Source organism: Nycticebus coucang, chromosome 8 (assembly GCF_027406575.1).
Source record: "Nycticebus coucang isolate mNycCou1 chromosome 8, mNycCou1.pri, whole genome shotgun sequence".
Taxonomy (NCBI): domain Eukaryota; kingdom Metazoa; phylum Chordata; class Mammalia; order Primates; family Lorisidae; genus Nycticebus; species Nycticebus coucang.
Window position 1 is genome coordinate 135257925 of NC_069787.1, and position 17251 is coordinate 135275175.

Consider the following 17251-nt stretch of genomic DNA (forward strand, 5'->3'; position numbering starts at 1 on the left):
CCTGGCAGGTGTAAAGTGACAGCTCACCATGCCTTATTTGCACTTCCCTGAAATGATGAGTGATTGGAGCATTTTTTTTCTTTCACTTGTTGGCCATTTGCATATCTCCCTTGGAGACATAGCTTTTCAAATCTCTGCAGGCTGTCTTTTCCTGTTGGGTAATGATTTTGAGGGTGGGGCATGCTCCGTGGTCAGAGGTCCTCAGTGGGATGCAGATCTGTGTGCTGAGGGTTCTTTACCGGTGCTTAGCCTCTCCATTGATTCCGGTCTGCAGTGACAAAATACTATAGACCAAGTGGTTTCAACCACAGAAACTTATTGTCTCTCTGTTTTGGAAGCTGGAAGTCTGAGATTGAGATGTTAGCAGGGTTCCCTCCTCCTGATCAGGTGAAGGAAGGGTCTGTCCCCTGCCTCTCCTCTAACTGCCGTTGGATTTCTGGCAATCTGCGGATTCCCTGGCTTGGAATGTCACCACAGTCTCTGCCTTCTTCACACGGTTCTCCTGTGACACTGGTCATATGGATTAGAGGGCCCCCCAGTCCAGTATGACCTCACCCTAACCCAACTAAGGACATCGTGGCTGGATATGGTGGCTCACACCTATAATCCCAGCACTTTGGGAGGTTGAAACAGGAGGATCTTTAGACCAAGAGTTTGAGACCAGCCTGGGCAACATAGTGAGACCCCATCTCTAAAATTAGTACTTTGGGTTATGACTTCAACAAACCGATTTGGGGGGGAGACCTTCCTTGCATCTCTGATCCACTACCCAGTTGGTGTTTCCTGAGATCATAAGCCTACAAATTATGTGAACTCAAATCCTTACCCAGGGCCTGCTAAAGTTGAAACAGAAACAGGCGGGGAGTTATTGGGCATAAAGGCCGTTGTCTCTGCCCTGGCCTCTGGCTGCTGTGTCCAGACATTGGTTACTTTTCCTAAGAACTTGATATAACTTGGTAATTCTGGAGGTGGTATCTCTGTGAATTAATCTTTTACAATTTATGTGACATTTGCAGCTCTTAAAAAGAATTAGAAATGAGGTAGATAGATTAGAAGGAAATTTTTTGCCAGAATTCCATAGACTGGCGTGGATGCCATTGGAATTTCTGGATAAAAATGAGCCACTCCACTGTCTACCTCCCCCAGTGTCACCAAATGTGTCTCTGGTGACTTAGTGCTCTAGTGCTCTGGACTCCCCAGTACTTGAGGCTCTCACACGTCCTTGTGTCTGCCCAGGCAGATCCTCTACGTGGCCTGCTGTTCACCCATTCTCACACTTCTTTTAAGTTCCAGCTCAAATGTCACTTTCTATTTTTTTTTTTTTTTTTGGAGACAGAGTCTCAAGCTGTCACCTTGGGTAGAGTTCTGGGGCTTCACAGCTCACAGCAACCTCAAATTCTTGGGCTTAAGCAATTCTCTTGCCTCAGCCTCCCAAGTAGCTGGGAGTCCAGGTGCTTGCCACAACGCCTGGCTATTTTTTTGTTGCAGTTGCCATTGTTGTTTTAGCTGGCCCAGGCTGGGTTCGAACCCGCCAGCCTCGGTGCATGTGGTGGGTGCCCTGCTCACTGAGGTACGGGCACTGCCATCACTTTCTATTTTAAGTTATTCCCAAGTGAGTCAGATCAGAGAAGTTCCAGGACCTGTGTGGGAGATGTCAGTCCAGACGGGCCTTAGGGAGAAGCCCCCACTGGGAGAGCAGAGAGCAGTGGTCAGGAGAAGACAGGCACCGGGGACCCACACAAATCACATCTCTGGGTCAGACCATCACCGCCCAGCCAGGTTCACTGCTCCCGAGGGCCCAGCGCATGGGAGGAAGCCTGGGCCACGTGGAGAAGAGTTAGTATTGCAGGCACCATGTGAGGAGGCAGGGGGCAGTTCTCAAGAATGTCTCTGAGAGTGTTGGGGCAGGAATTTTAAAGATAGTTTGCGGGGCAAAGGGCTGGGGATGAACTCATAGGGTTGGAAAGCAGAAATTGTTTTCTTGTGCTGGCTAGGTTCCCAGGTCACAAGACCAGTTGGGTCAGTTGCTCGTATAGACCACTGGTCTGGTTGGGTCAGTGGGTCCACTAGAATGCAAGGCCTGGGAGATCAAGGACCAGCTTTAGGTTCTGGAATGGTGATATTATCTATGGGAGCAATGAAGAAAGCTTCGTGACCATCAGCTGTGTGACTCCTAAGCAGAGAAGACTCATAACAAAGTAAGCTGGTAACAGTGGCACATGCACACACACACACGTACACGCATACATGCACGCACACCCATTCACACATACACGCACATACACACACATATACACACACGTACACATGCACACACATACACACATGTACACACATGCACACATATGCACACATATACACATACACACATATTAAACTATGCCCGTAACTTGGCAGAGTTCAGGCCCCTGATTCAGTTCTCGCCTTGTGACCTTTTGCTAACTTTATAAAGGGTGATTTCAAAACTATGCAAACCCCCCTCCGATCCCTTAATAGTTCAGTGCCACTTGCTCAGGGTCAGGACAGGTCAGGGCTGCCTGGTTTGCATTGGTTCATCTGGCCCTGCCGAGTCTCGGGTTGAAATGTCATCACCGTTGCTGGAGGTGGACCCTCATGGGAGGTGTTGGGCCACAGGGACAGAGCCCTCAGGAACAGCCAGGTGTCACCCTCACGCAGTGACTGAGTTCTCCCTCTGAGAGCCCCCCAGGCTGCTTGTTTGTTTTTTTTTGTGATTTTTGGCCGGGGCTGCCACCTCCGGCACATGGGACCGGCGCCCTACTCCTTGAGCCACAGGCGCCGCCCCCCAGGCTGCTTGTTGAGAGGAGTGTGGCACCCACTCGTCACCACCACCTGTACTCGCCTCCTCTTCTCCTTCCCGCAGGAAGAGCCTCGGAAGCCCTCGGCAGGGCCACGAGCCAAATAATCCCCTTTTCCTTATACATTACACAGCCTTGGATATTCCTTTATACTACTGGCTGGGACGAGTGTCAAGTGCAGAGACCACAGGACCTTAGGAACTGTTCTCGTCATTTTTGATAGAGTCTACGCCATCGCTCACCCTGCAAAGGGACTGTAGCGAGGTGTCCATCCTCCGCGTCAGTCTCTCACTGCTGCCGCAACAAAGTGCTACAAGGTGCCCATGGCAAAACAAACCCAGCATCTTACAGTTCTGGGGGTGGATGCGCACCAAAGCCTGACTGCATCTCTCAGGTTCCTGAGGCTCTGGGGCGAGCAGTTTCCTCCCGTCCAGCTTCTCCTGGCAGCCTCCCCTCCCCGCCTGCCTCCACGGGCACCACTCCAGCTCCTGCTGTGCCATCACCTCTGCTCTGCTCTGCTCTGTTGCGCCCCTTCCACTCACAAGGACTCGGTGACCAGAGCAAGCCCATCCGAGGACCCGGCTTGCTCCCTTGACCTTTTGGGCCCTCTTACCGCTCAGTTACCCCACCTGCAGGCACGGGTCCAAATAGGGACAGCTGGGGGGCATCGTTATGTCCCCTCCTGTGTTTTTTTTCCCCTTGCTGTCTTGTTTGTCACATTCAGCCATTTCTAAATCTCTGGCGTTCTTCTGATTTGTACTCCCTGCCTCCCTTTATTCAACAATCGTTCTCGGAACACCCACTCGGCTAACTCACTAATTGCTGTCTGGTGTTGTGGGGACACAGCCAGTATCCAGACTCTGGCCCTCAGGGTAATATTAACAGTCAGCTTTCCTGGATGACCTTGCTACTGGTCTGAATTAAAAGGAGCTAACCTTGGAGACAGGACACTGCCACAGCCACCTCCGCTGAGTCTCTGACCTGGGGTCCTTAAAACACCATCTGAGACTCTCAGCAGGAAGCATCAGAAGTGTCACCAACACGGAGAGTGGGGCCCAGAAGCCCCGACGTGACACAGCTGGAGCAGGACGACGTGCCCCAGGTGGGCCCCTGTCACGTGTGGCCGTGCTCCCCAGGGAGCAGAAGCACAGCTTTCGGCAAGACGCCTGCCTTTCTTGGCAATCCTCCCACAAATTAGTCTCAGGAAATGCTTGACAAAACACTTGGCTCCCAAGAGAGGTGGACAGAAGTGTGATGCCACATCTGGGATTTGCTGGGGACCAACAGGTGGGAGGAAGCGGGTGAAGCAAGACCCCTGGGGGTTAGTAATGGTCTAAGCTGCGGGTCGGGGCTCAGGGGCCAGGGTGCTGGTCTCCTCTTTTGGTTTTGTTTTTGCTTGTTTCTTTTACACATTTAAGACTTTCCATAATAAAAAAAGTTAAGGGGGAATATCCCTATATTTTACCTTATGTCACTGAAACAAACTTATCATTTGAATATATCTTTACTACCTAAACACTTGCTTAGATTTGAATAAGTAAATAAATGTCGGTATATAAATGTTGGACAGTCATTTTCCGCATCCCTGGAATTGCAGCAGGGAAGGGAACTCGCTATTCTGACTGCTGCTCCCGTGGAACAGCAACGGTCTGGCCCTATCTAGAAGAGACACAAAACTCTCCAACACCATTCCGGTAGGGAGATTTAAAGGGTTACACAGACCGTCTGGGTAAGAATAATTTAACTTGAGGAAGCGAGGCTGTGGCTGTTTGTGATGGAGGTGTAGAATAATATTTAGAAATAAACATATCCTACATCAAGCACACAAAGTGAATTCATTGTGAGTTTAAAATGACTTGCTTTTCTTCCAGAGGCTTAAGGGACCTGGACCCCCCTGGGATACACGCAGAGTTGGCTTCCCTGGAGTTATTCCATAAGCCATTTCTCTGACACTGCACACCCCGTGAAGCCTGAGATCAAAGGGCATGCCGCCCTTCCTCGGAGATACGGGCCAGAGGGTTGACGTATGTTAACAACATATTGTCAGAGGTTTATGGGTACTCTGCCCTGAGGAGAAGACACAGTCGTTACTTCATACTGAGTAAACTGAGTGAATGCTTGAAGATATTCTTCCATTAACTCTGTTCCCCTGTGGCTACTTTCTTCTTTATGATTTTGTTTACACACCTGCCCAGAGATTAGTCAGTGTTTAGAAGAAGATGTTTACTGCAAAAGTGATTGTGTGGATGTGGTAACAGGATATTTCCTTTTTAGTTGATTTCAGATAGCTAAATTGAGGTAATGGTGAAAATAACAGATAATAGATTAAGTGTGTACGTGACTAGAAAGGTATAAAATCCAACCCCTAAATAAAGATCTTTGCTACACGCCATCTCATCTTGTGTAGTCTGTTTCTTGACTTAATAATTACAGGAGTGAGTTTACACCCACAGCAAAGCTGCTGTTCGTTCGTGTCTCCAGTCACGCAACAGGAGACGACAAAGGGGCTCCCAGGCGACACAGCAGCACAAACGTGGCAGGACTAGGCTGTGTGGGGTTCAGCCTTGGCGCAAATCCAAGGAAAACCACTGCAAAGTGGACATAACCTTTGGGATCCTTCATCTGCCTTTCTGGCACTCGCTGGGGCCAGCACAGCACAGGGGAAAGGCCATGAACCTTGGAACCAACTGGACTCCGCCTCTGCCCTGGTGCGCGCCCATAACCTCAGCAGTCCCATGTCCCTGCCTCTGAAATGCATGATGTCTATTCTTCAGGGATGCTGCAAGGTCACAGGCAGGTGCTATAAGGTCACAGGTTCTGCGAGGTCACAGGCAGATGCTGTGATGGTCACAGACAGGTGCTGCAAGGTCACAGGCAGGTGCTACGAGGTCACAGGCAGGTGCTACGAGGTCACAGGCAGGTGCTATGAGGTCACAGGTAGGTGCTATGAGGTCACAGGCAGGTGCTATGAGGTCACAGGCAGGTGCTGTGAGGTCACAGATAGGTGCTGTGAGGTCACAGGCAGGTGCTATGCGGTCGTAGGCAGGTGCTGTGAGGTCACAGATAGGTGCTATGAGGTCACAGGAAGGTGCTGCGAGGTCACAGGCAGGTGCTGCGAGGTCACAGGCAGGTGCTATGAAGTCACAGGCAGGTGCTATGAGGTCACAGGCAGGTGTTGTGAGGTCACAGGCAGGTGCTATGAAGTCACAGACAGATGTTGTGAGGTAACAGGCAGGTGCTGTGAGGTCACAGGCAGGTGAGTCTCTCCTATCAGGCAGTGAGGGGTTGCTAAGTCTGTAACGCCCACTCCTCTGTAGCCTGCCCGCCCCACTCTGAGCACACAGCAAGACGTGCAGACGACACTGACCATGAACTTGACCCTCGGCTGAGTGGGGAGAATGCATCGGGATCCTTGGCAGGTCACTCAACTACCCACTCAAGGCAGAGAACAGGGGCCATTCACTACTCCCCCACTGCTCTTCTTCACACCTCCAAGCCCATCTGTTCACATTCTCAGCATCACTGGGTCCATTCCCATCCCTTAAATTCTGCAGTCGCCGTCCTAGCCCAGGGTTTGACTTCCCCAGGACCTGGTCTAACTGGAGGGCTGGTCCCTTACAGTCCTTTCTCTTCATAGTAGCTGGAGGGATGTTTCTCCTTTTTAGTAATTATGAAAAATGTAAAATATTGGGCAGCACTTCTGGCTCAGTGAGTAGGGCACTGGCCCCATATACTGAGGGTGGTGGGTTTGAACCCGGCCCCAGCCAAACTGCAACAAAAAAATAGCTGGGCATTGTGGTGGGAGCCTGTTGTCCCAGCTACTCGGGAGGCTGAGGCAAGAGAATCGCCTAAGCCCAAGAGCTGGAAGTTGCTGTGAGCTGTGACACCACAGCACTCTACTGAGGGCAACAGAGTCAGACTCTGTCTCTAAAATAAAAAAAATAAAAGAAAAGTAAAATATTTACAAAAATTGAGAGTATAATGAACTCCCATGTCCTCATCATACAGCTTCAACAATTATCAACAGGGCGGCGCCTGTGGCTCATTCAGTAAGGCGCCGGCCCCATATACCAAGGGTGGCGGGTTCAAAACCAGCCCTGGCTGAACTGCGACCAAAAAATAGCCGGGCGTTGTGGCGGGCGCCTGTAGTCCCAGCACTCGGGAGGCAGAGGCAGGAGAATCGCCTAAGCCCAGGAGTTGGAGGTTGCTGTGAGCCGTGTGACGCCATAGCACTCTACCGAAGGCCATAGAGTGAGACTCTGTCTCTACAAAAAAAAAAAAACAATTATCAACCACCGGCCAATTCTGCTACATACATGCACCATCTGTTCTCCTCAACGTTCTTGGATTATTCAAAGCAAATTCCAGAAGTCATGGCATGGGGGGTGCTGTCCTTTCATGTATTTAGAATGGAATTCTGATGCTTCACACAGCTTGCAGGGGCCCAGGGGCTCTGGTCTCTGCTGGCTTCTCCAACTACAGATCCCATTTTGCTACTCCCCAGGCCCAGACTGGTGAAATCAGCCTGTTGTGTAATCCTGTCCACTGCTCAGGCCTTCAGGCTCTTTTTGATGTCCAGAAAGCCCACCTTCACTGTTCCTGTTCCTGCTGTCACTCTGCAGTCTTGTTCTCAAGGGCCTCAGGCTCAGGCAACTGTGCCTTTTTTCTACTAAAAATAGAAAAACTAAACGGGTCTTGTGGCCGGGCGCCTGTAGTCCCAGCTACTCCAGAGGCTGAGCCAAGAGAATCGCTTAAGCCCAGGAGTCTAAGGTTGCTGTGAGCTGTGACCCTACGGCGCTCTACCCATGGCAACAAAATGAGACTCTGTCTCAAAAAACAAAACCAAACCAAAATCCCCCAGTTATTTGGTTAGAAAAGGATTGCTAAAAGAAATAAATAAATCACAAAGCTACAACAAATTTAAAGATCTCAAGTGGCTTTATTTGTAATTCTAGATCAGGCAATACTTCACTCTATAATATAAAATAAGTGTTCCAGTGAGCTGAAAAGAGGTCAGCTTTATGGACAGAAAGGAGCGGAAGGAAACAGCAGCAGAGGAGGAGGAAGGTGTTAGCAGTGAGGCAAGGACAGGCAGATGGAGGCAGACTAGTAGAAAACAGCTGATGAACTAAGACCAGGTTTCTGCAGGCTACTTCTTTTGTATAAACATTAAAGCAGAGGGAACTTCCTTACTGAGGATTTAAACTGGCCTGTTAGGGAAATTGGCTGTTCTCTCTCTCTCCTGATTTCTCTGAATGTTGGACAGCATAATTTTGGGCTTGGTGACATGGAGTTTTATTACAGGTGACTCCATTTTTATCTGTTGGGCTCAATGGAGAAGCTTAGCCCATAACAATAGCACCTATAATTTTTATTGGACAACATACACCCTAGAGTTAGGTACCTCAAGAGTTAGGTAAGATGCTGGTGCAGATGTGGAGAGAAGGGACCACTTCTACATTGCTGGTGGGACTGCAAACTAATACAGCCTCTTTGGAAGGAAGTATAGAGAAAGAAACTCAAAACTCAAAGAACTCAAATCAGACCTCCCTGCAATCCCACTACTAGGCATCTACCCAGAAGAAAAAATATCATTTTATCATAAGGACATCTGCACTAGACTGTTTATTGCAGTTCAATTTACAAAATATGGAAACAAGTGAAATGCCCACCAACCCAGGAATGGGTTAACAAGCTGTGGTAGATGTATACATGGAATACTATTCAGCCACTAAAAAAGATGGAGACTTTACATCTTTTGTATTAACCTGGATGGAATCGAAGTACATTCTTTTTAGTAAAGTATCACAAGAATGTAGAAGCAAGAATCCAATGTACTCAATACTAATATGAACGCAGAAGATGATTTAATACCCACATGAGAGAAAAACTCAATTCAACTCAATGTTGGGGACAGGGAACAAGGGAGCAGGGAGAGGGTAGGAGGATGGGGGGTGGAAAGAGTCAGGTCTATGACAAAGACAATAATTTAATTACCTGAAAACTGGTCATTTCTCATGCTGTATGTAGAAGCCAGAATATTAATTAGCCAGATAATCTGTGAAGTGTCAAAACAACCAAGAGTAAAAAGGGGTTTGCTATAAAGACAATAACACCCATGGATCCCTCCCTCGGGCCAGGTGTGGAGAGACAGGGTCTCACTGTGCTGCCCAGACTGGTCTGGCACTCCTGGCTTTAAGCCACCATCCCTGCTTTAGCTTCCCAAAGTGCTGGGGTCACGGGGCAGTACCACACCCCACTTCACTATCACTGGCCTAGTTGGTAGGACTGTGGCAGTGGCTTGGTCCACTCCCAGTGCACAGCTGGCTTCTCATACCGATGGCCCTGTGCACCTGGGACAATACCACCGCTTGCTGGTGCTGCCCGCTGCCCTTCCAGGATTGTGGGGACCTGAGCAGTCGATCACTGTTGAAGAGCATGCTGCCCCTTGAGCCAGGCACGGCTGGCCCAGCTCCCTGGGCCTCTCTAGTCGTCAGCTCTGGATCAGCTGTAAGAGGTAAGCCTGGCACTGTCAGGGCGAGCTGGCCAGGGAGAGGGCCTGCTTCCGGCCTCCAGGGGAGCAGGGGACCCCATATTGGTCAGCAAGGACCATGCGATGTGGGGCTTTACTGCTTTGGTGACTCCTAGCCAGGCTGGAACCATCACCTGGGCTGACCCCAAAGTAAGTTCACCTGCATGGGCTGACCCCAGGTAAGTTCACCTGCGTCCCCACAGGGGTTGGTGCTGCGAGGCCAGGGTCTCCTTTTCTACTGCCCTCCTGACCACTGTACTAAAATGCACTAACATTCCTGTGCTCAAATTATAACTGCAATCACACTAAGTTTAAACACTCTGCCCTGTGATCTTGACAGGGTGACTAAACAGGAGCATGCCTCACTTGAGCTGTGCCCTGGCCTGTATCTGCAAATCATATACCTCTGCTGTAAAACACCCATGCTGGGCGCAAATGTGCTGACACAGTCAGCAACTGAGGCAGCAGAAGCTCTGCAGGTGACGCCCACAGGACTGCCACACGCTGGCCAACACATGAGCTGGTCACACGGGAACTAGGCCTGCTGGACTGGTGCCTACCTGTGGCTCATGTCTGGTCTATCAAAGTTAGGTTATTTCACTTTTTACAAGTTTTACTTCTAAAGCAAAACCAACAGGGCGGGGCACGGTAGCTCACACCTGTAATCCCAGCATTTGGGGGGATGAGGAAGGAGGATCACCTGAGGCCAGGAGCGGAGTACAGTGACGTATGACCACACCCCTGCACCCCAGCCAGGGCAATTGAGCAAAAGCCTGTTTCCAAAAAATATATATAAATAAAATAAAACAAAACAAAACAGGTACTTCTGCTGGTGCTCCCCAAACACCCTCACTATAGAGGCTCTAGCAATCCTTGTGATGCCTCCTGGCATCTCAGGACCACTTACAATGGCCACCAGCTGCTCCAGGCACTCTAATAGCAAATATTGCCCTGCAGACCTCACGCTACCACCACTAAAACAGCGAGTGGCTTGCTCCCAGCTGTCTTGGGTATGGAGGCTTGTCATAGAGCCCAGCCTGTGACCTCCACACCCAGCTGGCCCTTGTGATTTGGGTGGTGGTTACAGCACTTTACTAGCACAGCACAGGTGTGCAGGCCTCCCTAAGACAAGATGGACCAAACCTGGGTGGTCTGGCAGATCCCACCTCAGGAGGGGACGCCCCCCACTCTCTGTCCTCAGTCTCTGACCAAGTTCCAGGGCGCTGGGAAAGCTGTCTCTGCACCCGACCCGTTGGCCCCCTGGGAAGCCCCACAGGACTGGCTGAATATAGTGGCCTGACAGGGCATGGCACTGCTCCCACTCAGCACACATGCCCATCTCCAGGCAGTCACCTTAGCTCTGGTTGTCCCAGTCAGCAAACACGTTGTCTTCACATTTACTATAAACTATTGGCCAAACCTAAACATTTTTCCATTCCCTCCAAAGTAAAACATTCTGGGAATCTCTTGCCTTACACACACCCAGAAACTAAATCAGAAGGCCACTTTCCCCGTGCACTGAGGCCACAACTGAGGCCTGGCTGGCTCACGCCTTATTCCCCTGCAGAGTCCTGGCAGTTCAGCCCATCAGCAAGGCACACAGAACAAGGGCGGGCACACCTGACAGGCAGACGCTGCTCTCACCTCCCTAAGTTCTGCCTAAAGGTAAACTGCTGAGGGCCACTAGCTGCCCCAGGGCCTTACCCTGTTTTTCATAAACTTTTGATCTCACCCTCATCTCCCAAAGGCTGAAGTGAGTGAAGAACACAGTCTCTGGGAACTTAGGACCACAGGCCCGGCTCCTGCTCATCCCACGTGCCAACTGAGCCCAAACTCGCCCAGAACAAGCCCCGCCGGGGAAGGTGCACTGGGTTCTGCTGCTGCCATCACGAGAGCAGGGCAGGGGTTGTCCTGGGTTTACAGCCAGAGGCCAGACCCTCCGGAGGCCACTGTCTCAACCAATTATGAAAAATGATGGGTGGCGCCTGTGGCTCAAGGAGTACGGCGCCGGCCCCATATACCAGAGGTGGTGGGTTCAAACCCATCCCTGGCCAAAACTGCAAAAAAAAAAAAAAAAAGAAAGAAAGAAAAATGCTGACTCGATCTGACAATTTCAATCAGTGTAACCTAATTCTTTATGCCTTCAATGAATCCCAAACAATAAAAAAAAAAAAAAAGAAAAGAAAAACGCTGAAGCCCACGTAACTTGGGTGGACACTCACGTTCCAAATAGCATCACCCTGGCCCAAAATCTCACCACTGAAGATGACGTTGCCTGCCAACATTCCCCCAACCCAAGACCTCGGTGTCGAGGAGGTTTCACCCCGACACTGAACACTCCCCCAGTGTGGCGTGGAGGGCATGTCCTGAGGCAGAGAACGGATGGAGGACACTTGTTCCTCCTGGACACAGTCTGCCACCCCCACTCCACAGGCCTGAAGGGAGCTCTGACACAGGTCACTGAAGTGAGAGAAGGTGATTGCTTTCCCCGGTGTCCAACTGTCTGGCCCCTGGGGAGAGGACCCCCCCACCCGTCATCTCCCCCAGCTCCCCCAGCTTCCCACCAGTCTCTCCCACATCTCTAAGACACCACCCCGTACTCCCCAGTGGTCGATAATCACCCTGCAGCTGCCACTGCACGGGCATAGGGGACCGTAGCTGGTGCTGACAGGGCCGTGTCACCTCAGCGCCCACTTTCCAGCCGAAGTTTAACTGTCTCAGGCCAGAAGCAGGGCTCAGTCACCCTCAGCAGTTTCCAATACTGTGCCTCACCCAGGAGGAGCCAGCTTGTGGCCAGAGATAAAACTCACAAGCATCTCTCCCACCCAGCAGACTGGGCTCCCCACTTTCCTGCAACTTTCCTTTATTTTATGTTGATTATTTATTTATTGATACTAAGTCTCGCTCTATTGCCCTGTGTAGAGTGCTATGGTGTCACGGCTCACGACAACCTCAAACTCCTGGGTTCAAGGGATCCTCCTGCCTCAGCCTCCCGAGTAGCTGGGATTACAGGCGCCCGCCACGACGCCCAGCTATTTTTGGTTATTGTTGCAGTTTGGCCGGGGCCAGGCCTGAACCTGCCACCCTTGGTATATGGGGCTGGTGCCCTACCCACTGAGCCACAGGCGCCACCCTGGATTAGTGACATTTTTAGGGCCTAGTAGCTGTCTTGTGAGAAGTGGCCACTACATTGGACAGACAGCCCAGCGCACTCGGGGTGGGGGAATTGACAGTTACTTTGCAATTTAAATCTCAAAATAATGCTATTAAAAGGCTGGGCACAGTGGCTCATGCCTGTAACCTTAGCACTCTAGGAGGCCGAGGTGGGTGGATTACTTGACCTCGCAGGTTCCAGACCACCCTGAGCCAGAGCGAGACCCTGCCTGTAAAGATAGCCGGGCGTTGTGGCAGGCACATGGAAGGCTGAGGCAAGAGAATTGCTTGAGCCCAAGAGTCTGAAGTTGCTGTGAGCTATGACACCACAGCAATCTACTGGAGGCAACAATGTAAGACTCTGTCTCAAAATAACAATAATAATAACAACAACACTATTAAAGACTTCTGGCAGAAGTTGAATTACAGTGTGCACATCCTGGGCTTCTCCAGGAAGTCCACTGATAGGAAAAAAATAATAATGACAACAATAAAAAGACCAGACCAGGAAAGAGCTACAACATCCTCAGCCAGGCTGTCGTAAAGGGAGGAGTAGCCTCAGCACTCCGCCCCTTGGCTGTAAAAGTGCCTGATCTAGTAGTTATCAGATGTTCCCAACACCACGAAGGCTGTCAAGACCCTGGGCTGAAGAAAAATGTGGACAGATTAGAAACGTGACCGAGAGCCCTGCAGCTGGAGATGAGGCGATGTGTGGGTGAAGACAGTGGCTTTGGGGAGGGTGTGAGAACTCTGCTCTAACAGGGAATCTGAGTCTTGGTAACAAAGGACAACTGTAACCAAAGGAGCGTTTGTTTGGCTCTTGCTCCTGGTTTCCAGGCCCTGGTCACGCCGTGAGGAACGTGGGTCTCTTTATTGCACCATGGTGGAGTGAATGGCTCTACATACTCAATTCCTGGTTCTGCTATTTACAAAAGAGTGGCTTGAGCAAGATATTCAATCTATCTGTGCCTAAGGCTCGTCTATAAAATGGGGATGATAAAATCTGGGATAGTTTTAAGGATTAAATGAGGTGATACGCATAAAAACTTTGAACCAAGCCTCGTCCATGTTAACTCCCCATAACTGTTAGCCATTAAAAATCAAAACAAGGCATATCCAATAGCAACAGAACTGTGGGCAGACACAGAGGAAAGTGTGAAGTGAGCATGGGGAAGGTGGGGCTGATGATACAACCGAATTCATATTTTTTTCCCTCTGTGCTCTGGATTCTGACTCAGTGAAGTGGTAGTCCCAGCTATTGGGAGCCTGAGTTCGGGCAGCCTCATTAGTCCTCCTTAAACACAAAATCCCAGGACAAAACATTTACTATCTAGGAATCTTTAAATTTGGCCACAAGTACCTCCTTGGGCAACTTGCTCAACTAGAGGGCAATTATCCCGCTGAGAAAAACAACAACATAAATGACTTGGGAGGAGTGTCCTGGGGCAATCCACCGAGCCTCTCCAGATTGTTTTTGAACAAAAGCAGCAGATAGAATCCTTCACCTATAGAGATAAGTACAGAAAGAATGCAATTTAGGTCACATACACAGTACAACTTAGTGTCAGACATTGAAGAACATTTGAGAAAAATATTTCATTCAAAGAATTTAAAAGAAACCTATATATTCTTTACGAAAGAGCTTCAAGAGATTAAGAAAAATCTGGGAGTAAAACAAAGTAAACTGGCATTAGCCAGGAAAGAAATAGCTGAAGGGAAAAAGGACTCAGGAGGCCTGGTATCCTTCCAAGTGGAAGTTCCTTGTAAACTCTAGACATCCAGAGACAGTGTAAAGTAAAGAATTCAGAACCGGGAAGACTTTGACTTAAAGGATTGTTGGTGAGTACTGACTCTATTTAAATATGGAACTACAGTAACAATAGCAAGAATTATAACTGCAGAGCAGAGTGAATGAGGGGCAGGGCTGAAACCCACAAATATAAACAGGCAGGGGAAGCGGCAGGCTGGCTGGGCCTTTGGGCCAAGTCACCAGCGGAGAGGCCTTCACTGGAGCAGCCTCCAAGGTGTGGGGCAGCATTGCTCCCGCTCCCTGTTCTGCCCAGAGATTCCGTGAACTTCTCTTTAAAAAATATTTTTCTTGGGCGGCACCTGTGGCTCAGTCAGTAAGGCGCCAGCCCCATATACCAAGGGTGGTGGGTTCAAACCCGGCCCCAGCCAAACTGCAACCAAAAAATAGCCGGGCGTTGTGGCGGGCGCCTGTAGTCCCAGCTACTCGGGAGGCTGAGGCAAGAGAATCGCTTAAGCCCAGGAGTTGGAGGTTGCTGTGAGCTGTGTGATGCCATGGCATTCTACCGAGGGCCATAAAGTGAGACTCTGTCTCTACAAAAAAAAAAAAAAAATTTCTGCTTAAATTAGCTATAGTGGATTCTGTTGTTTATCATTAAGACTCTGACTGATAAACCGGTCAAATAAACTTTAAGGAAGATGTGTGTGGTCAAAGCATTAAGTATATGGTTGGGATAACATTCCTACCAAGTGTAGGAAATGTTATTCCCACCTTTTGAAAGGGAAATTTTTGGCAGTCCCTATGACCCAGAAATTCTTCTAGGAATTTACCTTACATATTTAAACACATTTTCATCCATTCAACAAGTATTTTTTAAGCACTGTGCAAGGTACTAGAGACATTGCAATAAACAAAACCTTCTACACTCGGTGGAGTGGCACCCTGGGGTGGAAAGTGGAGGGAAGGCAGCCAAGAAGGGAAACACACAGGGCACCTATGTCAGAACACAGAAAGTGCTAACTGGGGGCAGAAAACAAGGGGAGGGGCTGGGAGGGAGCAGGTGCATCATAACCGGGGTCAGGGGTCAGGGAAGAATTTTGTGCAAGTAAAGACTGGAAGGAGGTAAAGGATTGAGTCAGGGGGTGTTTGGAAGAAGAGAGTTCCAAAAAAGGAAACATCGAGGGCAAAGGTTGGAAGGCAGAAGCCTGCCCAGGACATTAAAACTAGCAAGGAAACTGGTGTGACTGGGGCAGAATACAGAAGAGACGTGGGGGGAGACCCAGACAGTCAAGGGCAATAAAGACAGACACTTGCTGGCCGTTGCAAGAACTTTGATTTTTAAAATTTTTATTTATTGGGTGATGCCTGTGGCTCAGAGGAGTAGGCGCCAGCCCTATATGCCGGAGCTGGCGGAAAAAAAATATATATATATATATTTATTATTATATATATCTTTTTAGAAATAGGGTCTCACTCTGTTGCCCAAGCTAGAGTGCAGCAGCGCAACCACAGCTCAAACTCTTGGGACTACACGTATGCACCACCAGACCCAGTTAATTTTATTTTTTGGTAGAGATAGGGCCTTGATATGTTGCCCAGGCTGGTCTGGAACTCCTAGCCTCCAAGTAATCTTCCTGCCTCAGCTGCCCCAAGTGCTGGGATTTACAGGTGTGAGACACTGCATCAGGCCAGAACATTGGTTTTTACTCTGAATGAGTGGGAAGCACTTGCTCAGAGGTTCTGAGTCCAGAGGAGTAGCCTCTGACCCACATTTTAACATGACTAGTCTAGCAGCTGTGCTGAAAATGCGCTGAAGGAGGGCCATTCGGGAGGCTATTCCAATAATTCAGTCAAGAGATGGATGGTGGCTTGGACTTGACTGTGGGGAACAGGGGTTAGTAGAGGGAAGAAATGGTCAGATTACACAAGGGAGCAAAACCACACCTAGGGACCAAGATGTTCAAGGCCTGTCATTTGTAACTGAAAAAAATTAGAGACAACCTCAATATCCAATACTAGAAATGGGTTAAAGATACTATGGTACATCCACTTTTTTAACTTAAAAACTTCTATATTGGCTGAAATGTGTTATTTTTTAAATTAGATGAATATTCATGCTATTCAACAAAATTATGTTTCTGGACCATTAAAATATCTTGTTTGACAATTAAAAATGCAAACTGGGGCTCGGTGCCCGTAGGTAGCACAGTGGTTACGGGGCCAGTCACGTACACTGAGGCTGGCGGGTTCGAACCTGCTAAACAACAGTGACAACAGCAACAACAAAAAAATAGCCAGGCATTGTGGCAGGAACCTGTAGTCCCAGCTACTGGGAGTCTGAGGCAAGAGAATCGCCTAAGCCCAGGAGTTTGAAGTTGCTGTGAGCTGTGACGCTACAGCACTCTACTGAGGACAACATAGTGAGACTCTGTCTCAAAAAAAAAAAAAAAAGCAAACTAGAAGCATTGGCATAAGCGTTTCTTGCTTATAAAAGAGTTCCATGCCAAATGGAAGGTGCACCTGGCCTGTTAGGCCCACGCAGAGCTGACGCTTTTATTCTCGCGTCTAGGTTTTGGTGGAGTAGATGTAGTCTATGAAAAGAAGAAACAAGATGCTTTTAAACTGAATTTGCTGTTAGAAAGCATCCAAAATTTGAATGAACAGTAAGACTTGTGCCGGGATAAAGCTGAGACGAACGCGGGACTCTGAACCTTCAGGGACCCGCGTGGTGGAGGCCGCAGATGGGCAGGGGAGGGTCCACTGCACGTCTAGTCTTTACTACAAAACAACTGCTGACTTCTCAACACAATGTAGCTCCCCAGCGTGGCCCCAGGCCCGCGGCTGCCCTCGGTGGACGGTCTGGAACTCACACCACGCCCTGCACCCGCACGGTTGGCTGCACTGGTTTCCAGGCTTCCTTCGGGAAGGGCCGCACCTGTCGCGCCGCGTGGGGGAGGGGCCGGCGGGCGTTGTCGCCCGCGACCGAAGACCGAGCAGCGGCGG